We start from the raw sequence: 27,793 nt of genomic DNA, 5'->3' as shown, positions 1-27,793 counted from the left end.
ATGTGGGGATATGGAGATCTGAGCTGTAAAAGCCTGTAAGTCAGTCAGATAAACCACCAGGGATTCCCTCGTACCGTAGTGAGAAAATTCCCAGTCCTCAGTACGGATGTGAGATGTCTGCGCCCAGTCAGAAAGAGCTGAGCCCCTTAGACAATTATAATTAGATCGTTAAAGTTTAATGCCTGGCTGTATCATTAACTCTATATTGTAATAATAAAAGGGTGGTGAGAACCTCCAGTAAAAGAGCCAGATGATGTGCTATTCCCAACCTGTGATTCCTGGGGATTATGGGCATAGTTGCAGCCAACACACAGCACAGTTCCCATGTGAACAGATCTGGTTTCAAAATCACCGCTATGAAATAAACACAAGACTTCTAGGCAAGTGAGCTCTCACCCAGTTTGGTTTGACAGCAGGGAGTGATTCCTTAAACATTCCCGGTGCTGCAGGGCCCAAGAGGATGCTGTGCTCTGACCTTGCCTCACCTGAGAGCAAAAGATGGCCGAGTAGCTACGTTCATGGCAACAGAAGAGTGGGAGCAGAGAAACAGCGCAGGTCTAACGTGGTTAACCCAGGCTTGGTTGATCAAGGGCTGCCTGGGGCATAGGGAGGCAGCCCTGAAGCGGGGGGGTCGGCAGCAGCTGCTTTCACTCCCCACAGCAAAGGGAGCTGTGTCTGCTAGATCTACCCACAGTGAAGGAAGAGGAACCTTAGCCTAGTATACCTCATTTGATCAAACAGTAAAATTGGTACTTAGCACACCTGAAAATGCTTGTCAGAATCCTATTTTTCTGTTTTCCTGTTTCTAGCTTGATAACCTTGCATACTTACAAGTTCTACAGGGGTTAATACATTGGAACTACCTTGGGGATAGAAGTATTTGGAAGCACTGGAATTCCTGTTTCTCCAAGTGTGAGTGGATGTTATCTGTTCATGTCTGACTGTGTCTTTGATATCTTCAGATGGAAGGTGATGGTGACGCCCCAAGCTGTTTCATGCCAGCCATATATCACCATTCTGGCACCAGTCCTCCTTTGACATCTGACCTGAGTACTATCAGTTGCAGTACATTCAGTTCCCTAAAAAGCCAGCTTTTTGCTGTAGGGAACACCATTTCCTGTAGCTGCTGGCAGACCCAAGGGGCCAGGGAACTCACTGGGCAGGGCTCTCCCCCCAGGACTGTCTGAAATCCTTGTTTCCACTGTAGTAGGGGCCCTCTTTGCCCATACGTGGCTTGCACCTTTGAGGGTAGCTCAGCCTTGCACAGGGGACAGGATGGATAGCACTCATTGAATGAATGAATATTCGGTGTCTCACTTGGTTATTCCATGGGTTTTGCCAGGTCTTCTGGGTCATATAAGTTTCCAATGTATCCTTTATATATAAAGCTCTCTCTTTTTGTGGACTTTTCTATGGTGCTGATCATGAAGCTATCTGAGACTTTCATATCAATGCATTAATTTTTAATTTGCCTGTGTGAGGTGAGGAAATGGCCCAAAAGAGCAGTAGAGGGGATTTAGTCTGCAACAGGGACGTAGAGAGGCTCCAATCATTTCAGCTGGTTTTGAGAGACTTTAGCACTTTAGACAAATCTGGTTCAGACTCCCACTGCATGGTGAGACTCCCAGGATTGGAGACCATCTGTGAGAAGCTGGGAGTACCTGAACTTTTATTTTATTTTATTAAGTTTATTTTCCCCACTGTCTTCAGCTGGAATGCATTCAAACCTACTGGCCAAACCCAGGTCATCTTGTGGACCAAACCACTTTGAGTGCTCAAGTTGACAGCCTTAATACTCTGATTTTTTTTTATAACATATACTCTTTTTAGTGTGATTCCTTGGGAGCTCTGCACAACCCCCTTCTCCCTAGACATTCATGATGTAGTCTCCCATGCAATCAGTCAACAGGTCTGAACTGTTAGAGCCAAGCACAAGCCTGACTCACGAATGGGCTCTCAGACTAAAGATGTCACAGTCTTTCTGAAAACTTGGGAGGGACTCCCTAAGAGCACCAGATTGTGAGGAGAAATCAGTACAGGAGATTCTGTTCTCACGATGATAATAGTAGCTGAAAAGTTCATTTTGCCAGTGGGATTCCCATTTAAATGCAAACAGGGGAGGGCTTGTGATTCCTGACTGAGGTCTAATGGCATATAGGAGTGGGATATTTCTTTGAACATGATCTTGATAATAACATTTACTAAGCCCTGTTTGGCTAGACTTACAAAATAACCTCTGCCAGTTGATATCACCTGGACCACTGGAATTTTTGCCCTACATTTTACAATTATCTACTCACTGTATGTTTTTTTTTTCTTTTTGAAAATTGCAGAACTATTTTTTTATTCATACTGAAGGATATAAAGACATAAGGAAAAACTTTGCTTTTTCTCCAGCCCCCATTATTTAATGCAAACAGTTTTGTCTGAACATTTCCACTGAGGCCCAGTAACTTGGTTCTGACTATGCTTTTAAGCCATATTTCATCTAATGTTGGGAGGGAGTGTACTTCTCTGCTGCTTTATAGTTTGAGCTCATAAAGAAAAAAGACTGGGCATTTCTTGCTGACAGAGTACTTTGGAAATTTAGGGTTTGGGGTTTATATTTTTAATATTACCATCCCATGAAAGTAAATAGATAATTAAGACTTTTTTTTTTTTTTTTTTAATGGGGGAAGAAACAGCAAGGGAGGATGAGAGAGGTCCAGATGTCAGTCTGACAACCAGCAGTCTCTTGAAAGCGGCACTGTGGTGGGCAGTTTCGGTATGGTGATTTGTTTGATCTATTATAAAATCCTCTACACCAGTGTGTAGCTACCACCCACTTCTATTTATTATGCAGTTTTATTTTTGCTTGGTAATATTTTTCTTGTGTTTATTTTAAAAGGTCTACATTTTGTGGTGACAGTCTCCCATTTTCCAAATTAACTGCTAGCAGATGTTGCTGTGTGGTGTGAAGCACACACAGCAGCCTAAACCGCCAAGGTCTGGATACTGGCTTAGAAAAAAAACTACCTTTGTGCTATTCAAGCAAGTTTCAGGAGTGTCTATAATATGCTTATGTAGAATCTTGTTCAGAAAATAAATTACTGTTGTTTTTGTAGCATTTAGATGGCTTTAGTGTTTGGAATTACTGCTGAAACCTAAAAAGTCTGTACCATGGTTTATGAAATATCATTTGAGCAGTGTTATTTAGAAAAGGATTAGCTACGGATACATTATATACAGGGGAATGCAGGTAAGTAATACTTGGAGCTACAACTACCCAGTATTGTCCCTTATAAAATCCTTGCTACTGTCGCACATGGCTGCTAAACCTTACCTTTTGGAGCTAAAAGCTTCAGTGCGAGCAGAGCGCTTTGAGTACGCTGCTTTTGAAACTGTTGCTGAAAATGAGATTGAGAAATGGGGGTTTGTGCTTTTCCTTTTGGATTAAGGTATTGCAATTTGGCTGGGGCATTGTCCTGTGGCCAAGGATGTGCTTTTTTTTTGCTGCATCTGTGAAATTTCATCTGGTTTTGGACAAACCATGCATTTGTGAGAAGCTGAGGTTGCATATGTTGTAGAGTGACTTGCTACTCATCAGGGCCATTTGTATATTATGCTACAATTGCTCATCCAGGGAACTAGGCGAGTTATAAGCACTCGCTGTTCTCCATGCCTGGTGTGAGTAGGACAAGACGGGGAAAGAAAGGGTATGATAGTGCAGCGTGTAGTTCACTGCCTAACTTGTTGCCAGACTGCTCAGGAGGACGCGTGGCTGGTGTGGCTGTGGCTCCACCAAGGCAGGTTTTTAAGATCTGTTTGTGCGAGTGTGTTAGGAACGACGCAGGTATAGTTGGTTCTGCATTAGGGCAGGGAGGTGGACTAGAAAACCTTTAAAGTTTCCTTTCAGATCTACCATTCTCTGTCTAAGCCTTGCTCTGTAGCCTCCCTCAAAGCAATTGGCAAGTTACCCCGTGAGATACGTTACTGCAGAAGGGCTGTCCACTAGATGTCAGTGGAACTTCACTGAAATAAGATTCAAAAAGCCTTTTCTGGTCGGTCGTTAAAGAGGTGATGTACAGGTGAGCATCAGCACTGTGCTTGCAGCCCGCTCAGCACCGCGCCTGGGCTAAGGCTTGTTCTGCTTCTCCATGGGCATCCCACGCTGACCTGAGGAACGGAGCCATCCCTGGGCTTCTGTGTGGTGGCCAACACCTCACACAAGTTTAACACCCGAAAATGAGACTGTTTCGTGTTAAGGTTTTGAAGAGTCTGTGGATGGGTACAGCAATGCTTTTTGGGATTAGCACTGTGTGAGCACGTTAGAACAAATGCCTTTCTTGTTGTGAAAGTATTTCAATGGTGATCTATTTGCTGGGATTGCTAAGGATTTTATTTTCTTACCTTCTTATTTTCACAACAGCTATTGCTGCATTTTATTCTAAGACAACTCTGTGATGGTAAGGAATATGCAGACTTCTGTATGCTTTTTTGCTTTAAGAAAAAGCTGTGAAGAGGACCTGAATGGGCTTGTTATTGAAGTTGCTGAAGTTGTTGAAGAGGACCGTGTTATGGCCTAATAATCTTGTTAAAGGAGCGTTATCACAAAGGTTGCAGGTAAACAGAAGTTGGTCTTCACCAGTGTTTTTAATGCATAAGTTGGATGAATTATATCTGCTTTATTTCACTTGACCTACTAGAGGTCCCTCCAGTTAAATCACCTGTAGTTGGCCTACAGTTGACCCTTTGTTGACTTATTTAACCATCTGCCTAGTTTTCAGAACAGGTTATGAGCATTCAGACTTAAATCAGTCCTTGAAAAGGTCCTGTCATTAGGCAATAAGGCTCATAGCTGATAATCTGCCCGTCACATATTATGAACACAGATGACAATCACTTACCTCTTTTATGTCATAAGGCTGAAATTGCCTGAAATGAGGAAGAAAGCCATTATTTAATCAATGGAATTGCGTCAATTGAGTAAAATTTGTCTCTAGTGTAAACAAATGGAATGTCTTTGCACTCTGTGAAAACAAGACAAAATTACTTGCAGATCTTGCAGATCGAAAAACATAGGAAGTGGGCTTGTAGGCTGACACATTCAGGGTTTCAGAGTATGCATTTAAAATAATTATCCAGATTGCACTGGATTACTTAATATATTTTTTGTATCATGTGTATACACTTTTATATTTGAAACAATAAAAGCAGTATTAGTCCTTTTTTAGTCATGTTTGATTATTTGAGAAATTCCTTAGAACAATGCAAGATTACTACTGATAAAAGTATTTGTTAAATAAGAAAATGTCAAAAACCAGTTTTAACTTCTGAAGATGAACTGAAGAGCCGTCATTAGTGTGTTGCAAGACACAGAAGGTTTTGGTACAAATACATATGAGAGACTTGATGTGAGAGAATGATCTTCTATTAAAAAAAATAAAATTTAAATTTCCTCCTTGTAGCCTCATGAATATATAATAGCAGAACACAATAAAGAATTAAGCAATTTCTAGATTCATGCATTTACCCAAGTGCCCCGTTTTTAGTACCATGAACACTCAATATTTAGTGGCTGCCTCCTGGAGAACAATTTATATGTGAAATAAACAGAAGCTGCGTAGGGTGTTGGGATATCAGCCTGCAGGTATTTTGCATATCTTTAAGTTGTCCACAGGTCCAATGGGAGAAAATGTGGGTGTGTTAAAGATGTATGTTTCTAATCTGTAAACATTGTGATTTACTTGCTAAAGTAATTTTGTTTGCAGTTTTGTAAATGACCTAAAGTGACCAGCTGGAGTAAAATCAATCATGTGTTGAATTGAGAAGCTGATCTTGCGTTCTAGAGGCAGCAGGTATGCCTATGTAAGTCATCCTCATTGATTCAGGAACTGGGATTGCTCTACAGAGAAGTTTGCAGGAAGAAGCTGGTCTGGGAACCAGGTATTTAATTTTTATTTTTTTTTAAAGCTCCTTTTGTGGCCTTTTGGAGATAATGTTGGATGATTGAAATAAACACTGTAGGAAAGGTAAGAAACTCTGGGTTTAATGTGTAGATCTTGATTCAAGAACCTTCTAGGACAGCCCGTTTACTCAATGAATGCCCAAAGAACCAAGCTGAAAGGCATTTAATAATTTCGGCGCTTCATAGGACTGGTCTGTAACTGTGACATGTGATAGCTGACAGGCAAAAGGTAGAGGGGTGGGCAAAATTTCAGCACCAAAGATCACAGAAAAGATATAGTAAATATGCTGTGCATTAGTCCTCCCCTTTCTCTTCTTTGAGCTGTCTAGAGGTTAGGAAGGGATTTTGAAGGAGCAGTGTCCGCAGCAGGGAAGGAGCTATCAGTTGAAGGAGTCTGCACCTCACTGCTATGGCGTCCCCTTCTGCCACGCTCTGGGCCAGGCTCTGACTTGAGGAAGCAGAGTCCCCTGCTTTTGTGCTAGCTCTGTGTGCATCAGTGTGAGGATGCAAGATATAACTGTGGTCCCTGTAAAGGTGGGATCGACTGCCTACTGTCTTCTTCATCTGTCAAGTTATGCCACATGGAAGAGAGCACTTGGAAGATGCTGGGCTGCATCTTTTCCCTAATTGTGATTAGGGAGCAGTGGTTGTGGTGGTGTTTTCCTCTCAGCTTTGTTTCGGGAAGATAAAAGGAGAACGAAATGGCATGTTGGTGGAGCTGGAGATCTGGAGTCAGAGCCGTTGGTTCTGCCCTTGACCCTGCCAATGCACAGGAGCTGCAAATTATGAACCAAAGTTACGGAAGAAACAGGGGTTCCTTGCTGCCCCAAAGTGTTGGGTCTGGATTTCTGACAATGCATGGAGAATGAGCTTGTCACCATGTGATGCCTAGGGGTCTCCTCTTCATGTGCAGTAGTAACTCTTGTGCTCTTTCCCTGTGCCATGGAGCTTAGCCTTCCGCAGAGGGATTTGAACTTGAAACTCCTTTGGTTTATTTGAACATGACTACAGGTCTCTCCCACATCTGTCTTTGCCACAGCCCTAAAGTCACTGTCTGGCTAAACAACAGTCGGCAAGTTTTTTTACCACTGGGGTTCCTGTATAGCTGTTTATCCACACGAGCCAGAGTTTCTGTATTTCCACGCTGGCAACTTGAACTGGACCAGAGCTCAGACTCTGCACGTGGCCTCTTGCAGCGGGGTGCGTTTCCCGTTTTATGGTGGGGGTATAAACTAAGGGCAAATTTTATGGGGAGGAGAAATGGTTTGTCCAGCTGAAAACAGAATGGAAGGGTGTGAGTGGGGAGGCTTTGGGTAGCAGGGTCTGTAAATCCTGGGGGACAGTTCATATTATTCTAGATTTTGAGAAATCAGCAGGAAGGCAACTGCCAGCTCTGGTTTCATTAGGGTGGTGCTCTCTGAAACACCCTTGGCAGTTGCTTTCACATACAGGTCAGTGTAATGATAAAGTTCACTTCCTTTCATTGGGGGGATTGCTTTGGATATCTGAATATATATTTGAATATATTTATTCAGAAATGCCTGACATAGTAGCTGATAAAGAAAACACTATGCTGGATTTTCATAAAATAAATATAATTGATAGCCAGTAATCAAGTGACATTTCTGTATTTGTTTGAGAATTGGATTCCTACCACTTCTAATTTCATGCTCTAGGGTCTTGTTTTCCTCCTTTTGTCATTCCAGAGAATTTGTTCCCTTTTAACTGAAATAAAAAAAAGTGCTCTTTATTCTTACACTCTGCATAGTAAAGCACGCTTAAGCAGCAAGGTAGAGAAATCTGCACCTTGAGAGAGTATCATGTTGTACTGAGACTTCTGAGAGATTAGCTTTTGAAGAACCTCTTTGTTTTTATTCTGAATATGATCCAGTCCTGGGGATTTAATTTTCTTCTCCAGATCATTATGTTTGCATGTTTTCTTATCAGAGGAGGAATAAGTTTAGGGCATGAGCCTGTAAATCTGTTTTCACATAATTCGTTAAGAGTCACATGGTACTGGTGCCATTAAAGGGAAAGATACTGTTTATCTTTTAATTTTGCAGTGACATCTAGTCCTTTCAATATGGTTTTCATCTTTAGAGCTCAGTGCATTATTCTGGTTTCCCACACTACGATTGTTCAGGGATTGGCAGGTCTGTGAATAAACCTCACATAAATTTTGTTCTCTTTCTGCTCAGTCACTCTCCCTTCTGCGTCTCCTTACAGTGCCCATCATCCAACCAAGTCAAGCTGCCTTCAGTAGTGAAAGATTGGCTCTTTGCTAGATAGCCTTGGGTGAACAGAGGAGCAGAAATTTAGCAGGATCTTGTAAATCATTTGGGTTTTCTCTCAAGTCAGCCAACTTTCTATGTTCAGAGGCCAGATAATTATCCTTTTGTTCAAAAGAATGTCCTTATCCATTTTCCATAAAGAGATCTGAAGAGTTTATTGCTTCCATGTTGTGATCTCTTAGCAGTTGCTGAGGTTTATGAATGACTTTATCATTTATGAAAATGCTATGGAGTGCTCTGTGGGATTTGCAGAAAAAAGTTTCTGGTTTCCTCCTCTTTTTTTCCCAGTAACACTCTGAATATCCCAGGGAGTGGTTTCAGCTGTGTTCAGAACCACAACCTGTAAGAAATGATACCACGCTGGTGTGTCGTGGCAGCCAGGCGCAGTGTGACCATGGAGAATTGTCCCATGTGTGCCATGTATGAAGCAGACTACTCATGGTTAGGGCAGTTGCTATCTTTGTGGGGACAGACAAAGCCTGATTCTGCTTGCACAAGCTGAAGTCACTTTTGGCTCTGCAGAGGGGAGGAACAGGACCAAAGTCAGTTTTGAAAGTGGATTTGAAAGCTGTGTCTAGTTCACTTAGATGCCCTTCTTGTTAGGAGTTTGAGCATTAAGGGATGAAAAGTGGAGTGATTCTTTAAGGTCTTCATCTTCCATGTCCATCTCCTGTTGACGTTGATGGGGAGTGGGCTCACAAGACAAAACCAGTAAATGTGGCCTCCAAGGATGACTACAGCTGTGATTTCCCAAGCCTTTGTATCCTACTGGGAAACTTTCAGACAAAAAGGTAAAAAGCTTCCTATTGCCAAAGGTTCAAATGCTGTATTTAAAAGGAGCTTGCTCCAGGTTTCTAAAGGCAGCTGATCAAAGCGTGTCTTTGTGCGGGAAGCACAATGCGCTTCACATGCACCCAAATTAAGTTGCTTTCCTGTAGCAGCAGCAGCATGACTGAGTGCTAGCCTGTGCTTCCCAGGAAGCCTGCTTGCCCTGTTGTTCCTCTTCTCTGAATGAGCAGCTCTCAGCAGGCAGCTGCTGCTGCTCTTCTAATCAGGTTGATTTTAGGTAAGCTTAGTGTAAAGAGTGGGACTGCATTATAACTATGGAGAAGAAAGTGCCAAGGTTTTTTGAGTGCTTGTAAATTTAGTTGTAGCAGCTGCAAAGGCTAGAGGAACTGTGGCCTGTCAGTCCAGGAGCTGGGGCTCCTGTTTGGTAGTGTCTGCTCAGCTCTGACAGAAGTGTGCAAATACCCTGCTTGAGGCAGAGGAGCTGTGTTCCAAAGACAGCTTTTGGGCTGGGTCTGAAATCTTAATTTTTGTAGATCTGTCACAGTTCCTGCTAGAATTGACAGGAGATGCAGGTGCCAATATTGCTGAATAGCAAGATTTGATTCAAGTTGGACGCTCTTGGTTTCAAGCTGGCAGTTGAAAATGCTGGTTCAAAGTGTCTGTGCATATCTCTTGAAGATGTGGGATGCTGTCAGGCTTGGCTGGCTGACTGGTATTTGCCAGTGTGTTTTAAGACCCCTCAGAGGTTTAAACAACTGGACGTTCCTGTTGTTATTAACAATCCTAAGGTATTTATTTTATGATAACTTGGGCTGTATTTTATTCAGAGCAGCTCAACCTGCCTTCCAACATCTATGAGTTATGGTTTGATTCCTTGCCAGTCGTTTCTCCAAAACCTTGGTGCTCTAGATTTTGCTTTGTTCAGTTAGACAGCCTGAGCTCTTCTGGCCTTGGGGGCAGCGGGCGGAAACATGCGACATTACATCCCACAAATGGTATCAAGTTTACAGTGTGAGGGTCTGCTTTACCTCTGTTTCAGTTCACGCTGCCATAACCCCATTTATTTCAACACAGCAGATCTGGAATAATACAGGTGATAGAAACGTGGACAAAAATGCCTGATGGCAAAAATTCCTCTGCTGCATTAAAGTTAGGTGGCCAGTATACTGAGATCCATCTTTATTGCTTGCATATTTTATTGTGTTAAAAATGATGATTAAGGGAGATCTGAAAGTAAGGTAAAAAATATGGAATGCTTGAATTCATTAAGAGCCAGAGGAAATTCATTAAAATGTGCTTTGCAGCCCCAGGCCAGTTCCCTACCTGTTCTGCAGAAACACAAGCTGACCGCCTTCCTTGACTCTCTCCTTGCCCCCACCCTCACCCCCCCCTTCCCGGCTTTCACCTCCTGATTAGTCCTGTTGTTTCTCTAATAATAAACCTGGCTGCGTGTCCATCCACAAACACTTTTGTCGTGTGCCTTGTCCGGCAAACAGATGCTGTTGAATTTCTTCTGATCTCTTTTCCTGATGAATCTCTTCATTGTCCGTATTGTTACAGACACAATTCAAGATTCTTCAGCTTATTTCCTGGTTTCTTTTCAAAATGGGATAGGGATGACGATTTATTACTTGCATGATGTTAGGCCTAAAAAACCCTTCCTGGGCTCTTACTCAGTTGTTCCAGGGGCTATATAAAACCAGAACAAAGGCAACGTGTGCGCATAATGCATACTTTTTAACAGGTTATTCTAGAAAGGCAGGGATTCTCCTCAACTGTGAGACAAATTCTCTTCTGTTCAACTCCGTTAGCTGTATACCAGGATTGAAAAATCTGATCATTGCCATTTAACAGCTGATGCTCTTCATGCTGTCCTTAATAACTTCAGTGATAAGAACGATTAAATGAGAGCTTGCCTGTTGCAAGAGGTCGTATTTCAGAGGATAACTTGATAATTAATTTTTCCTGAAAAGAACGCTATGTCTTATTTGTTTCCCCTGCAGGAAATTCTGGTTCATCAAGGCCTGATCTGCTGCTTAGGTAAGTTTGGGTTTCACAGGAGAATGAAAGACTGGACATTGGGACGTTCCAAGAAGATTTTGCAGGAGCTTAATGTAACCTGAGCCAATTTAGCAAATATTATTTGTATTTATTTTTCACATCTAGCTTTCTAAGGCATAATTAACTGCTTCTAGCAGTTCTTGCTTGTATAGAAGTTTTTAGTTGTTTGGAAGCTTTTTCTACTGAAAATCTTTAGGTTGATAAATAAAAACAAATGCTAGAAGACAGGAGAGCTCCTAGAGAGCCATCTTGCTTATATAGCTGTTCCTTCCCTGGGTATCTGCCACCGCCTCCAGGGAGCAGGATGCAATGAAACCATAGACGCTCCTTTGAGGGATTCTCACTGAGCTGTTGACAAGTTCTTCATGGGCTGTGGACAATATACCACTATGCACTTGTGTCACACCACAGGGCCTCCCATTGACGCTTATCCTTTTCGTTTGGCCTCTGACCTCCGCTGCTTGCCACTTAGTGAAACGGCAGTTCCGAAAAGAAAGCAAAAGTCAGGCCGAAGTAGCTTTCATCTACCTTGCATAGCCTAGCTTGTACTACTCGCTATTTTTCAAATTAGTAATAATACAGATCCTATATATTTTTCCCATTTTGAAACAGAACCCATTCTTGAGTAGAAATGGACAAAACAGCATTGTTTCCCTGCTACCCAGATTACCCAGATATGTGAATGTTTACGCTGACATAATTATTTCCTCCTTTTTTTTTTTTTTTTTTTTAATCAGAGTTAATCCAGAACTAACCCAGAGATTTAAAAAAATGTACAAATGCAAATTTACAGGTTTGGTCCCTCTGCAGTTTCTGGCTTTCACATATGTTATTGATCTTTACTTGGGCTTACTGAACTGAAGGCAAAATGTCATGTTTAGGTACATTTTAGACAATCCATGCAGCAATTATTTTGAATGTGAACATCTCATTCATTTGGGTAATTAAAATACTCCATTACAATTGTTCAGTATATAAATGCTAATCTTTGAAATCTGGAATGGAAATAATTGTATTACACTTGATCTGTGACTGTAGAGCTACGGCACCCCCAGCTCTTCACACAGTGATGCCAAAGAATAACTTTGGTGGCCTACAAGTCTGTTAATTGAATTACTGGATTACAGGAATGCTGAAAACCCTCTGTCTCTAGCCAGGATTCTGTGGTGTCAAGGTGTCGTACAAAATCAGAATGAAAAATCACTTCTCATGACACATGGGTTGGAAAATAACCCAACAAGCCTCCTCCATTCCTCTGCTTGATCCTCAGAAGCAGTTGAACAGTACCCCTCCTCCCACTGATTTTGGAAGTGGTCATCAAATGAAAGGGTAGAGCTAGAGGGAGGGAAGATGCTGATTTAATTAGAGATCTAAAGAATCTGATTTTTTTTTTCCCCCAGCATGTAGTATTGTTGTAAGTCAGCACCTACTGATGTGTGATGATTACAGGCAGCCAAGAAACTGGCCTGTACATCCATCCTTCTAGACTATGATGGCAGAGGCAGGACACTTTCCTTTTAAGAATAAGCAGTTTTCCCATTTTGTTTAAACTGATCCAGAGAAAATAATGAAAATGAAATCAGATGAAATATATAGGAAGGATAGCTGGAAAAGCAAATGAAATGTTGAAAATTGACAGTAGTCATTTACAAAACAGGCAAAGCTTTGAAAATATGCTTAAAAGATTTAGGAGCATAGATTTTATCAAAAGCAAGCAAGATTTGTATTCTAACCCCCAATATAGAGTTTTGAGTATTTTCTCTAGTATTTCTGCTCAAGTTTGGCAAAAAAAATATTATTAAAAATGTTTATTTTTGAAATTAAAGATGCAGAACTTCGGGAATTGACTTACTAAATCTTCAGTTTTGATCAGTGGTTTCACAGTTTTATCTAGTGCTGCTGACATCAGAATATTACCTGAGAAACTGCTTGCTTTCATTCAAGAAAGACAATAAGATTCTGACTCAACTGGCTGGATGATTTAAAAAGCTGCCTTGTATATGAGGACGGAGAGATGCCTGAGCTGTGATTTTATTGTTTTTTTTTTTTAAATACTTGCTTTTGGCAGGAAAATTACAAAAAGTGACAATCAAAAGTTTCTTAGCGATGATTAAGCATCAAGGCACTAGTGGAGAAAGGAAGCTGCTGGATATCCTAACGATTTAAGTTAATGCTGTAACCAAGTTGCCTTCATTTTCTCCTTTGTTTCATTAGGATAGAAATAACGGACCACGCTGAGAGCATTTAATCCTTTTGCATGCCTCTCTATGAACTAAGAAGGTGGTCCTTGCTTGAAACAGGTAAGACCATCATCAGACCACTAAGGTGACCAGTTGTAGCTTCGTTCACACTGGTGTTCAGTGGATGCCAAGCATTTGCAGGATGAAGGCCAATATTTATAACTCCAATCTACTGCATGGCTCTTTTTCAGTTCTTGATTCTTAACAGGTGCTCTCCCCCTGCCCAGTGCTCTGCAGGCTGTGAAAACAATTGAAGGTATTACGGTTAGACACTAAATACATCATGAAGATTAACTTGATAAATGGTCAATTCTGGCTTCATGCTTGAAATTTAAGTCAATTGTCTGGATGAAATGTGTAAATCCCTGTATAACAGACATTTATCTCTTTCCAGACTTTTCAGTGCTCTGCACAAGATGAAAGCAAGCAAGTGGATAATTTTTTCTGGTGGTGATGCTGTATTTTTCTTCTGCTAGGAATAATTTCCTGGGATGTGGTGTCCAGCTGTGTGCATACAATATGTGTTGACAATGAGGGACACAGGTACTTTGGCAAGTATTTCTACTGGTGATGCTCTGAATAGCCTAGGATCTGGTAGACATCCCAGGTGGAAAATGGGATCTTCCCTTCCAAGCATTCCTGCCAGTGTCCTACAGGTCACATCCCTGTGCTTGGGGCTTGCCCCTGACATGAGCGAGGGGAGTATTTATTCTCCCTAATAGCCTGCAGGAATTGTGCTGCATATGCTTTAATGGGAATATTCTCTTCTCTCTTGCCTCTTTCCCTTCCTCTCCCTCCTGACCCTAGCTTTTCCCCTTCTTTTACCTTTTCTGGATGGATTGTATGTTTTCAAAGTTTAAAGCTTGCTTGTTCTCCCATTGTTCCCTAAGTGCCATGGCTTGAAGTATCACAGGCCAATCATCAAAGCACCTTTAATAAGGGATTTGTCAGGAACTCATGTGTGTATGAGCTATATTTCTTTGCACAGTGAATTTTGTGGGTTATCAGAGCAAAATATGACTTGCTTTGACAGTGGTCCCATCATAAGCTCTTACCTTCAAGAATTCAACCTCCCACTTTTACAACCTATTCATAGTCCCTTTGGAAATTTTAAACACAGCATGTTAGGATGTTGGTTAACAGCAAATAAACCTGTGCGCTGACCTGCCCATGTGCTAATAATAAGTCATGAGTCTGCTTTTTAAGAAACTCTGTCACAAATGGTGGTTGAAAAAATAAATGAACGACTGAATTCCTACAGATAAGACCATCCAGATGGGACTGCTGGGGGGTAGGCTAATGAGTTAGCCTTGAGGCCTTGACAGTCTTCCTTCTAAAAAAAAGTGTTGTTCAGATGAGCCCATGGCCTCTATTTTCCAAAGGTGAAATTTACCATGGAGTGAAGGGCCAGCAAAAGGTCTCTGCCTCAGGCGTGCACGAGGCTTGACAGATAGATAAGGTTTGTGCTAGCAAACTTCGATTTTTGGGAGTAAATTAGCTCTTTTGGAGAGGTCCTGAAGTGCGACCAGACCTAGCCGTGAATGTTTTGTACAGGCTTTTGACACACTCCTGGTCGTCAAGGATATGCAGAGGGGCATGCATTTATGGATTAGATAGTGGATGTATGATCAACTTGCTTATACCTTTTTAATGAGTATGCATAAGGACTGCGTGTGTGGGAAATAGGCCATCATTTTTTGCAAGAATTGGATGGCTTTAATTTCTAGCTTTGTTTTTTTGTTATATCACTGTAGCAATTAGTTCCACTTTTCCATACTACTAATCAGTTCAGCATTTTCTGAAAGGACTTTCTGTACTGCAGAAATTACTTCCATTTGCATGGAAAGTTGGATTTGCTTAAAATAAAAAATGAAATTTGTGGCCAGCAGACACACCAGATATTAGGTACCTTTTTGGGGGGTGGGAGGTGGCTACAGAATATCACCAACAGACAACAATGATATGCAGCTATTATCTCTATTGCACAAGTATTTCAGTTTTTGGGTGTACGTGGTGATGGTGTTGCTTTATTTCTTGGACAAAAACACTGTGTGGGTAAAAACTACTAAACTCCTTGGTCTTAGGAGTTGCTTCCTCTTTTGGCTGATGGACAATTTACAGAGTTAGTTCCATGATTTCTAGCGTCTCAAGAGTGCATTAGAGTTTCACAGCAGGAGATTTGTAAAAGGGAAAGGAATGGTGTACAGGGAATTAAAAGGTCTGTAAAACTAGAGGCTCGCTCTCCTGTGAGGAGTGATCTTGTCTAAATCAATAAATGTCTATAGTCTGTGTTTTTCAGCTGTGATTATTAGGACTGTGTGTTCAGTCAGTGCATTCTGAGCAGAGCTTAGTAACACCAAAAAATGTATTTACAGCTATTTGTCCAAATTCTGAATAACCGTCCCTTTTGTACTCTGTTCTTTGCTATTCCCAAACCATAGTGCAGACAGGCTTTGGCTCAGAGTCCAGTGAAGTATTTCTAAGCATGCTTAACTCCAGGCACATGACTACTCCAGTTAATTTTTGTAAGACTTTCTACAGGCTTAAAGATAAGCACATGCTTAAATGGTTTGCTAACACTGAGTCTCATTTTTCCTGAGTATTTAGAAGAACACTGTTTTTGGTGACTGCGCCATGCACAATAAAAGATGTTCTTGAATAAAGGTCATTATTATCTGTCATTCATTTTCCATTATTCTGTATTAATTGTTACCTATGGTCCTACTAACTGTTTATCTTGGATCAAAAACTTTGCTAAAGGGGCATCAATGAAAAGTTGCACTTTGATATAACAAGTAGTGAAAGCCAAGGACTAAGAAAAAAACCTTTAAAGTCCAAGATTTCTTTTGCAGAAATGCTATGTAAACATGTGGAAAAATGAAATACACTAAAGAATAAGAAAGCAGGAAAGAAGTGCCTATGTGTATGCTTTTACTATAAAAGGGTAATTTTTTTTTTTTTTTTAACTGCAGCATAACTGGTGCCTGCTAAGTCTTACCCTGCAAGGTCCTGCAGGCATTACAGGTTTCTGCCACGCGGTAGCTAAGTAGGCTCAACTTTTTTGCACTCAGCAGTGACTCACTTTGCCTACTTCAGTCTCTTAAAAAAATGGTAGTGCTTAGTTTCTGCTAAAATAGGATAGCTAACATGCAATACTGTAAAGTTATGCAAATACCACAGCAAAACCAGAGTAATATTGGCAGTGAAGGGAAAACCTATTCTCATTTACAAAAATTACTAAATCAGTTCTACTTCCAGGGTAGCAGCTGGGGAGATGAAATTCACAGGTATTAGGCAAAGATACAGTCACAGCTAAAAGTAAGAATGTGAAACGGAAAATTAACTAGCTGGGTATGAGGAGGACATATTGTTTATGAACTGTTCAGTTACATTTTCTGCTGATCCATCTGCCTGTGGAAATCTTTTGCCATCCCTTGAAGACTAAAATATTCCGAAGATAGAGGCAGGATTCAAGCAGTACCATTCTCCCCAGATATCTTCTGATGAGGTGTCAGCTTCCTTTTGGCAGAGTCTGAAGGATAGATAAGGGACTGTGGTTACAGGCACAAAGGGCTTTTATGACAAGGTGAGAAAGAGAAAGTTTCAGATTAGCAGGAATTTGTATCTTTATTGTGCTTTTAACTTCAGTTTCAAATCTTAAAACAGATTTTCACTGGTACATGAACTCAGTGAACTAATGTCCTATTGCATTTTAATTTCATCACTCTGACTCTCTGACTTCAAAGCCTGCTCCAGGTCTAGAGAAAAGTTCACAATCAGATCAATTTGGCTACAGAAATATGTGTTTGTTGTACATGGTCAGAAAACAGGGAGAGCTTTTAAAACAGATCAGCCAAGAACAAAGAAGGCTACTATATGTTTTGAAAGATCCATTGTATTTGTACCTGGATAACGAATAATCTGAACTAGCTCTTCACTGTTAAAGTAAGGGTGACTAATTTTTAAGGAAACAAACAGAAGAAGCCTCAGAGGTAGGTGTTTAACTGAAAATAAGTAAATCAGTAAAACAAGTATAAAACCCTGCAGGATATATTTCTTTTGTCTCCTCTCTCCCATAGCTGTGTTATTCTTTTGTTTTGTTCACCCAAAAAAGTTTTTAGGTTTGCAAATCTGTTCCACAAATTCAAGTTTTGGAGCTTTAAAATTGTGACCCGTCAAAGTTCATTCTAAGCCTGAGGGTTATATCCCATTCCATAAAATTGTTAAGACTGTCCATCAGATCAGATGGAAATCTAGTAAGTGCAGTAGTATCTCACCACTTAGGAATCATGCTCAGCATTTTGTGTGGCCATCATTTGAGATAAAAGTCACTGGTGTCTGAATTCTATTATTTCACATACATCAAACTTTCCAAATCACTCCTGAGTTCCCATGTTTTAGGTTTACCCATATCTGTTATGTTACTTCGGGGAGTGTCAACTGTACTTTGACATCATGGGGAATGAGATAAAAAAGAAGTAAGATTTGGTTCATTGGAAAAGGACAGTTAGACAGTGGAACTGGTGAAAATTCAGGAGGGTAGATTTTAAGTTCTCTTTCTCTATTTTGTTGAAAGAATCCATGCAGACTGAGAAAATGATGTTATTACCACTGCACCATATAGAAACTGCAGAGCAGAAATCAGCAAGGATTATTAAGCAGAAGACCACAGGTTTTGGCCTGAACATTTTTCAGAAGTGATGCAGTCTTCTTCACTAGAAACTGCATGGGTCCAAATTTAGCACCTGATTCAGATAATAAGCCAGGTGCAAATACTGTTTTTGTGGTGGTCCATCAGATCTATCAGTCTATTCTCATTTACAGTGGAGCTCTCCGAACAGTAACAATCATTTGGCCTCTGGTGCATTGGGACAACTTCTACAATGAAGCAAGTGGTGCTCCTTACTGAACATACCTGAACTCTGGTTCTGGACCCATCTCCATCAAAATCTGCAAAGGCAGATGAGTGCTCCAGTGCTGACAAATGCCACTTCTCTTTGTGGTCCAGGGGAACTGCTGGGTACTCAAATGTTTTTCAGAGCAGGACATTTAGTAGTGTAAAAATAGATGCAGTGGCTAACTTTAGTGGCTTACTTCAAATGTCTTGATAGTCCTTATTTGGGCAAAGGAAATATTAACTTCTTTGGCGTTTTCGTGATGTGAAGGCTGCTGAATAGGCATGTAGCTATTCTTTTGTTTAATCAAGAGCAATTTGTTTATTTCTGCCATATCTTAGTGTATAATGTTATATATCCATCTGCCGCTGAATGATAGACAATCCTAAGTTGGTGTAAACCAGCAGCATCTATCAAGAATCTGGCCCTGTGCACTCACTCGCCTTATCTGAATTTCTCTAACTTTTCCTTTTCTGTGTACTACATGAAGTCTCTGCTCCTCTCGTATCTGTGCAAGAAGATTTATTTGGCAGTAAAAATGTCCACTTAAATTGAAATTTCAGTTATGTACTTTATAGAAGTGAATAGCTTTCAATAAATCAGTCTTCCTTTCTCTTTCCTATTATTATTTATTGTTTACATTACTGCAACAGACATAGCTCCTGTAAAGCCTTTCAGCTTTAATCCAGCAGTGGGGGGAAAATGTGACGTTGAAGTACAACGGAAGCAAAGGAGCAGCCGTACCTCTGAATTTTATTCCCCACCAATGGGCGAGGGACTGCTCTCTGGGTTGTCAGTCAGTATCAGAAAAAAACAGTTTTCCCTTGCATTTTGAGGCAAGAATTATTGACTCTTTTAAAGGGGTGCTAAGGGCCTAGAACAGAAGGACAAGGGTCTCAGGGCTGTGTGTGGCTGCTGCTGCAGAGGGAATGGCGGAAAGTAGGTGGTGTGCTGCGGTAAAAGTGCTGTATAAACCTCCTAGACAGTTAGGAATATCTTGTGTAAAAATCCAGATGCCCATCTGTAATCCTAGACACTTAAGTGTTTTAAAAACATGACTCTAGAAGTGTCTTCTGGGAGGAGGATTTAGGTCCTTGGTCACAGCTGAATAACCCTGTCCCTCAGAGTGCTCTGGTGTGGTGTTGGGGATGGTAAATCCCGTGCACTCAGTAAGGAGGTGTTGCTCTTGGGTAGAAAGTAAATTACATTAGTTTTGTATGCTTTCTGGTTCCTACATTGGAGATGGTAACTGTGTGCCAACAAAGGCATTTATTAAATGATTTAAGTGCATTTTGATTTGACCCCATTGATGTCTTGGGTGACTTCATCCCTCCTGTATATGTTTCACCTCTTTGTCTACACTTATTTACTGCTTGTACTGCTGAAAATAATTCAAATGCACCAGTGATCGGAAGAGCCTGACTACATGTTTTCTAAAGAAAAGCAGGACAGGTCTGTAAGATTGGCTGCAAAATGTACTTATTGGCGTGTGCTGTGGTATGGTATATACTTCGTGTCATGTGGCAGGAATCCCTGGTCTGTCCCTGCAGCTCTTCCTTATGTTGAAATTCCTTTCAACCCTGATGTTATTTCTGTCTTTATTTTTGGCAGCAGGGTTAGCAAGTTTAAATTTTGAAAGGCGGGGAATGAGAGAGAGATAGAACTGCTTGGTGAAGGGGTCAGAAAGGACAGGCTAGCTGAAAGCAGTCGGGACTGCTAATGCATTCCTCTTCCGTCTCCTCGTGGGGCAGAGGAAGGCAAAATCCTACACGCAGCCCAGAGGTCCCTTCCCCCCACTTTCATCTCACCCACCCTATAAGCTTCGTGTCAAAGCCAACCTCTTCCTGCTGGAGGATGACTGGATGCGATTCCTTTCAGAGGCTGTCAGCACTTCTCCTGTAACTGCCCTGTGGAGATGCTGTTGAGTGACATGAAACACTTTTTCTCCTGACAGGATTAGCGAGCCATCTCTCCACACTGCCCAGCTTCCCCTTCTGTCTCCACCAGCTCTCTCTATGTGGCCAGAGAGGCATGCTTGGGTCTTGGATAGCATTGAGTCACTTCTCCCGCATTTGCTACTGACAGAGCAACTCTGTTATTAGAGGAAACTTGCTCTTCACGCAGCAAATTAACCCATTTTTGAAGTGAGAACAGGAATTGTTAGTCTATGTCCATTTCTTTTGTGCCTCTCTATTTATATCTTGTGGAAACATAGGGTTTGTCCAGTGTTATGCCCAGTCCGTGGTCCTTCCAGATATGAGTTCCTGCTCTGACCACAGTCTCATCAAGCATTCCGTAAGAGGGAGAAGATGACAGTGATGGTTAGCCTGTCCCAGCAGAAATGGCATGACTAATCTCTGATAATGGAAAACTTCCCTCTTCTGGGAAGATGTATGATACAATCTTGCCAATGGGACTCCCAGAATCAGGATTTTTGTCCTGGGTGTTCATTTTCACTCCCCCAGTAACAGTGTAAGATGGGCAGAGGGATATTTTTTAGGCACTCTTGTGCATGATCAGTCTAGCAATTTGCTGGAGTGAGTCAAGAAGTTGGTACTAACTTGCCTCTCCCCTGTGCCATAGTTGAGTCTTGGTTATCCTGTCCCTCTCTCCATTATCCCCTTGACCAGTTTGTACTCTCCATTATTACTTGGCTGTATTGGGCTACTCAAGCAGGTCTTACCTTTCATATGACTACTTTCTCTTCATCCCAAAGTTAATGTGCCTTTTCTGAATGAATGCCTTGACTGTGCTTCTGTTAACTTATGCTAACCAGGGCATGCCTGCCAGGTCTTCAAAGACCAATTATCTTGCTTTGCATTTAAATATATACTTCTCTCGTTGCCAAAATACAGAATCATAGAATCGTTTAGGTTGGAAAAAGACCTTTAAGATCGTCAAGTCCAACCCTTAATGTAGCACTGCCAAGTCCACCAATTTATAGATGCGAATATGTATGAAAAAAATACAGTTATTACATGACTACATAAAATAACTAGAAAGAAGCAGCTCAATTTTTTTTCATTGCATATATAGTGGGGTTAGGATGTATTCAGCCAAGTATGTATTCAGATCATTCAGCTTGCAGTAAGCATGTGTATTGAAATCAATGTTGGGTCTCCTTACGGGCTGAACCTGGCTCTGCAAATTTACAGTACTATGTTACTACATTACAATATGCTGTCATGTTCAAACTTTTGAATTTATTAAGCAGGATGTAATATGCCAAATCTTTACAAATTACTCATTGTTTTGGTACTGGATTTTGGCAGTATTATCATTAACATAGCAAGCCAAATGACCCTTGCACTAAGTTTTCCAAGCGGATGTCAATGCAAGAAACTAATCTCAGTTTATCTCAAATTATTGTACTTTCAAATGGTTATTCAATCTATAAAGTATGGGACAGTCCATATTCATGTTATCCCAAGGGAAGCTCCTTGAAAGAACTGTGACCTCCTTGCTCTTGAAGGTTAGAGGAAAGTGTTTTCTTCCAACTCTGCAACTCTGCTTCCATATGCTGCCAACTCTACTAATCTTGCCAAGGAAAAACAGACCTTTCCTTTCTTATTCCACCTTTAATTTGTCCTGTTCAGGTTTATTTCTGGAAAAGAGGACGTGTTTCTTCTCTAAAGCAATCTTCCCTTGCAACAACCACTCATCATGGTCTGACCATGGCTTGACCCTTTTGGAAACACTGAAATGTGAAAAAGGGCACTTGGATCCCATGGTGCTGAGCAGGCTTAAAAACACTTAGATAGATCAAAAAGGCTGAATTGCTGAGTTTTGTGGCTTCTGTTTGGATTTTTTGTTTCATTTAACCTGCAGTGTCAACGGATCCAGAGCTCTGAATGGCATACCAGACAGGAAAAGCCAGTTGGGAAATGACCTGAAACTGTTGTTGGCACCGTACTTTAAAAGTGAGCCTTTTTATTGTCTGCATAACAGTGGCTGCAGATCACTATCCCTGTGTTGCTATTAGCTGGTGCAATGCTGAGGATACTTCTGAATAATGGCATTTCATGTACAAAAAGAAAATCCAAGAAAACTCTCATTTCAGACCTGAAGTTTTGATTTTTGTATGGCAGGAATTTTTCTTCATCTGATTTTGAAGCCGAAGAAAAATTGTGTCACAGGGCCCAACTTTTCATCAAACACTTGAAATCATTTATGAGGCATGGTGAAAGGACTTCAAGAGTGCTTCAGAGAATCCTGATTATTTTCCTGACACAAGCTTCTTATATTGTCTAACTAGCATTGCTAAGAAAGACAAAATGTTTGTCTGCTATGTAACAATTATGCCATAAAAAGAAAAAAAGGAATGAGAAAGGCAAAGGGATTATAAACCTGCAAAGGAAGCCAAGTATAGAGTGACCGTTTTTGATCTTTACTATCAAGGCACCAAGTATATGTTTTTTAATGTTCAGTTCTAGCTAAATTTAAGCTATATACTCTCCACCATATTCCCTCTAGGGAATGCAATGCCAAACGAGCACACAGTGTTCTCACATTAAAATCTTCCATCAGCATTGCTGTGGGCTGTGGGAGATATTAAGTCAGCCCGTCATCTTGCTGCTCTAGCCTGAAGAAGAGGCCAAAGTTCAACAGTTTCATTAATTCATTCAGGAAGAGAGGAAAGTAAAAACAAACCAAGTATTTGTTTTCATTGATTGTTCAGGTTTCATTGATTGTCCAGACGACCAATTCACTTTGTTATCTTTTTCCCCTTTCCCCTTTCTCCCCTTCTAGAAATCAAGGGGTTATAGAATTTTAATGTCAGTGATGAAGATACTGAAGTACTTAAGTCATTCCATCATAGTCAAGTTTTCCCTGAAAATTTTAGTGTTTGCTTTAGTCTTCCTTTGCTGCATTAGTTTAATTTTATCAGACATGATAGTAATTTTTAAGCATAAGCTCTTTATTTGGTTATAGTTCTTTATCCAATGAAACTTTACTACTTTTCTTTTCCTACTAGTCACTGAACAAAGACTGTGTTTCAAGAATGCTGGCTGGTTTGCAGACCTCTGGCTGTATGAGATAGCTCCTTCTCTCTGAAAATGCAACCTCACATAGCACAGAGCAATTAAACTGTTGGGAAATCTGAGAAACCCTGTGGTCACAGGAGATGCAATCCTACATTGACGGCAAAACTCTCTGCCAGATGAAATAAAAATAGCTATTAATTTCACCATGTTAGGAGCTAAGAGCACATACAGGAGCCAAGCTCAGAAGTCATCCCTTTGTACAGGCTTTCCCCCAAACGTAAATGCAATCATGCTGTCAAATAAAAAGAGAGGCAACAATCTTAACACAAGACACTGCTGTTGCACTTGTATAATCTGAAGAAATGCTTGGTCTGAGACTAATGTGTACCAGTTTGAGAACCCCACTGGTAACTCAGAGATCATATTCACTGTGTTAATACAGAGTTTGCCCTTACAAATTTACGAAAGTTACAGCAATGGGACCAAAGAAATGAAAGGAGGGCTGGACCAGAAATGTGGAGGATAGCAGTAGCTTACCTTGATTAACTTGGTAGTTCAGGAGTTCAAGCGAAGTTTGTGACTGCTGTTCTTTGTTTTTCTTCTACAGAGCAATTTCCCTTATCCTCTTCTTCCTCTTTCATGTTATTTATTTTCTAGTAACACTGACCTTCTGCATTGAAAAATAGTTTCCTCCTCAAAGAAAGACTTTTCCATGTGAAAAGGTTGTTCTTGTTATGCGAATTTACATTTTATAAATGTATTTTCTTGTCGGTTTTTCTGGCTTGTGCCTAAAACTGCATTTTAGATTTTAGGTAAATGCTTCAAAAGTGCGTGACTTGGAAGCCTGTGTTCCCTGGTTTTCATTAAGATCTGAATTAGTCTTTTAAGCCAGATTTGAAAATAAAGCTGAGTCTCATAAGTCACTTAGGTGCTCTTCAAATTTACTTTTAGGGTAAATCCTGAATGCAGTTTTTTTCCCTGTGTATTGTTTATAATGATAATCTAATGTTTAGCCAATGCTTGGCTGTGGAACAACAGAGAGTTGTGAGATGACCAAGCTCATTTCCTGAGTTGCATCTTTTTGTTTTCATAGCAAGTCTTTACTTAACATTTCATTTAACAAGCCTTGTGGACTATCTCTTGATTAAATTCTGCATGTTTCCTGCCACTTGCATGAACTGAGAAATGTAACCTTAAAGCCAGAGCCAATATAAATATTTTTTCATAGAGTGATGTAACAACCAGCATTTTGTTTCACAAAATTCAGACTTATTAGAAACTGTGAAACTTTCCTTCATTTTCAGTTTGTCCTGAAAAAGCATTTCAGGCGCTTGCTTATATAAATGGGGAAGCTGGGAAGCATTGTGGGAAATTAATGTGGAGTCACTATTGGAAAAAAATGGTTAAACTTTCAGAAGGAAGATTGGGATGTCAGTATTAAGATTAAGTTAAAGTCTGGCCTAGGATAACCTGTGTGCATTGCACTTAATGTGTGTGTAAAGTGAGACTCCCCTTGTATTATTTGTTTGCTGCTGGTATGGCCATTGCTATGGAGCCAAGTTATAAAAACCTTCATCTAATTTGCTTTGCAATTGAAATCAACTAATACTTTTTCCTCCCTGCATAGTTCCTGGATTTAATTACTAAATTTGTAGGGCACATACTCTTAGATTTCATAGTAGAAACCTGGAGTGACTTTTGCTGAGTGAAGTTACTCTGCAAATGTGCTTGTGTAGAGATCAGCAGCTAGTCCAGAAGAAGAGAGTCATAGTGGGTATTTCTAGAAATTGTGGTTGATGGTAATATCAAGACCAAGATAAAATGGAATTAGAGTTTAAGGGAGAAGTTTGCACTATAGGCATAGTTTTAGGGAAGAGGCCATCTGAGACAGTCAAGACTGAAGACTGTCACCATGGGATATGCCCCTGAGAGGTTCAGCCAAAGGACTTGAATGTTGGAAGTTTTTCAGTTTCTTGTTTTTTATTTTTTTCTTTTTCTTTTTCTTTTTTTTTCTCAAACAGTGTAAGATTAATTTATAGTGTTTGAGTAGGGGGGAAGTTGAGGGATGGGGTCAAATTGATGGCAAGCTGCCAAAATCTGCTTAACTTCTTTATCAAAAGAAAAATAAACTTTTATCTGCTTTTCTGATGTCTTTGAGTGTGAAAATGGGTGTGTTGCAAACTGAATGCAAAGCTGCCCAACAGCAATGAATTTCAAATTCTTAAAGTTTATGGGACGTTATTAAACCTGTAGTTATGGTGGTATGTTAACAATTGCTGAGTTTTACTAGCTTTACTTGACTTCGCTTTAAAAAAAATGAAAAATCTTGGTGAATAGTTGCTGCTCTAAGTTTCCAGTGGTCAATGTTCAATTGCTGCTTGGATTTCTCTGCTGATTGTTTTGATTTGCTGCTCAAAGGCCAACATGTAATTCACTCAGTCTGGTTCCTGAGTCTGATTACAAATTTTATAGTGCCATCTCCCAGTCTCAGTCTTTATAGGTTTTTTTGATTGGTGTAGGGCCATTGCAGTTTGGTTTTCTATTGCAAACTTTCAGTGAGATGTGCCAGGTCTGCAAGATGGTCCCTATTTTTTCCCCTTCTATCTGGTTGTTGTAAAACTGCACTTCTTCAAGGACGCCAAAGCTCCCAAAATATTCTAATTTATTTTTTGATATCCCAGTTAATCATGGTCCTACTAAGTTCCCCAGTAACTGAATTTGCCTGACTCTTCTGTCCATTTTCATAAAAATATTCTTGTAAGACGCCATTAAATAAGACACTATTTTCAGTCACTTTAGCTTTGCCAGACTTCAACTGTTATGTTTAAATTTTTGTCAGGTATCTGCATCACCTAGGATGTGTTTGCTTGGACAAAAAATACACCAACATATTCCAGCATTTTTCAGAGTAATGCAAAGGAAAAAATACCCTTTTTAATTTATATTTTAACTGTTAGGTATTAAAAAGATTCTAAAAGTATTTGTAGCTACGTGCTTTGAATCTGAGACCTGACAAAGCCAGAGGTTTGAGTATTTGGGCCAGAAATATAACTTTTGACATCTACCCTAGAAAATCTTAGCTTATTTGATGGAATTACCACCTTTTTTTAGAAATCAGATCTCAAAACATTTTGGAAATGTTTTAGCTTGTGACGTCTGAATTATATGAAGCATTGACATTTCCTGAGTGTTGAAAATTTCAGTTTTGCTCAGCTATCATCAAGGTAATTTCTTCTTTGATACCATTTTGTAGGAAAATGCCTTTGGATATCGTATTTTGAAGCTACTGGGAGCACCACTGAAAACACCAAGAAGTCAATTCCCAATTCTAATTTCTGGAAGATTTTATGTAAGCATGGTAAAAAGGAAAAAGAAGTCCATTGTCATATGAAGACACTTCCTCTTCCCTCATGGTTAAATTACTCATGGTGGATGCGGCAGGGTTTGGTGATGAAGGTGTGCTACAGCTGTGCAGTTGAAGATCCTGTCATGTAATGAATACACTGGAAAGGCTGAATGAAAACACTGGAAAGGGACAGATAAGGGTTTTCCTAAATGTTAGGTTTGTCACAGGCAAAATAGTCTTGGGAAAATTTACTTAATTTATTGCCAGTTAACATAAGCTTTTAATTGCTGATTCAAGTATTGAGAAAAAAAGGCAATTAAATGAACACTTGGGCAAACGCCTTTCCTCACCCTCCTGCAGGCTTGGCTGTGGTCCGACTCCTCTCCTCCTCCTTCCCAGTCTCAGCCTCCCCCGTCACCACACGCGTTTCCACAGTCTCCTGGTCCCCTCAGTGAGGTGACAGGTGGCACAACAGATTGGGGTCATTGGCCTAATGGCTTCCTGCCAGTCCTTGCTTTTCTTCTGCACCAGCGTGGGTCACCCATGGCTGCAGCCCCTCAAGGGTGTCCCTGTTTGGGTATGGGGTGCCCATGGGCCGTGGTCCTTCAGAGGTGTCCCTGGCCTGGTGTGGGGCCCACACCCTCAGGGGTGTACCTGCCCTACTCAGGGGTGACCTCCAGCCTTCTGGGGGTGTCCCTGCCCTGCTTGGGGATGACCTCATCCCTCTGGGGATCCCTCCTCTGTCAGGGAGCACCTCCTTCTGAAAGCGTGTCTCCGGCCATATCACCAGTGATGCTGCCTTACCCGTGTATCCTTCAGTTTGTTTCCTTTTCTTTCTCAAAACATGTCCCTTCCTCACATGTGTCCTGCTCCAGTGGCTACTTTCCTTAGCTATGGCTGGGCAGAGGTGTGAAGAGGTGTAGTTCTGAGGTGCTCACCATGATGTCGAAGCCAGCAAGACCTGGTGGCGACCAGCCCCGGGCCTCCTCCATACGGGGCCCTGCAGCCTCCGGGTACACCCAGCAGAACTTTAGGAAACATTTCCTAACTTACCAGTTCTTGGCTTTGCACCTTAAATATATTTTTTGTAAATACAGGGCTTGCTATAAATCTGTTTTCAGAGCATCTGAATATGAAGCCATGTAGACAGGTATGTTATTTGGAATTGGGTTCTGCTGAGCAGAAGTGCTTTCACACAGTGGCGCTTTGTGTTGTGGTGATGGGCCAAGACACCTCACG

At 40.7% G+C, this 27,793-nt stretch overlaps 1 long non-coding RNA gene across 2 annotated transcripts; it reads left to right on the top strand.

Annotated features, from left to right (window-relative positions):
• The first annotated feature begins 683 nt into the window (after positions 1-683).
• On the top strand, positions 684-15,991 carry LOC114012548 (uncharacterized). Of its 2 annotated transcripts, XR_008749297.1 has the most exons (5): positions 684-912; positions 2,679-5,925; positions 11,031-11,067; positions 13,303-13,388; positions 13,723-15,991. It is a non-coding gene; the product is annotated as an uncharacterized LOC114012548 (long non-coding RNA). The 2 variants fall into 2 exon arrangements; XR_008749296.1 differs by having other exon boundaries at positions 13,303-15,991.
• Positions 15,992-27,793: the final 11,802 nt, after the last annotated feature.

The sequence above is a fragment of the Falco peregrinus genome, chromosome 11 (assembly GCF_023634155.1).
Source record: "Falco peregrinus isolate bFalPer1 chromosome 11, bFalPer1.pri, whole genome shotgun sequence".
Taxonomy (NCBI): Eukaryota; Metazoa; Chordata; class Aves; order Falconiformes; family Falconidae; genus Falco; species Falco peregrinus.
This window is presented reverse-complemented; position numbering and strand designations above follow the sequence as displayed.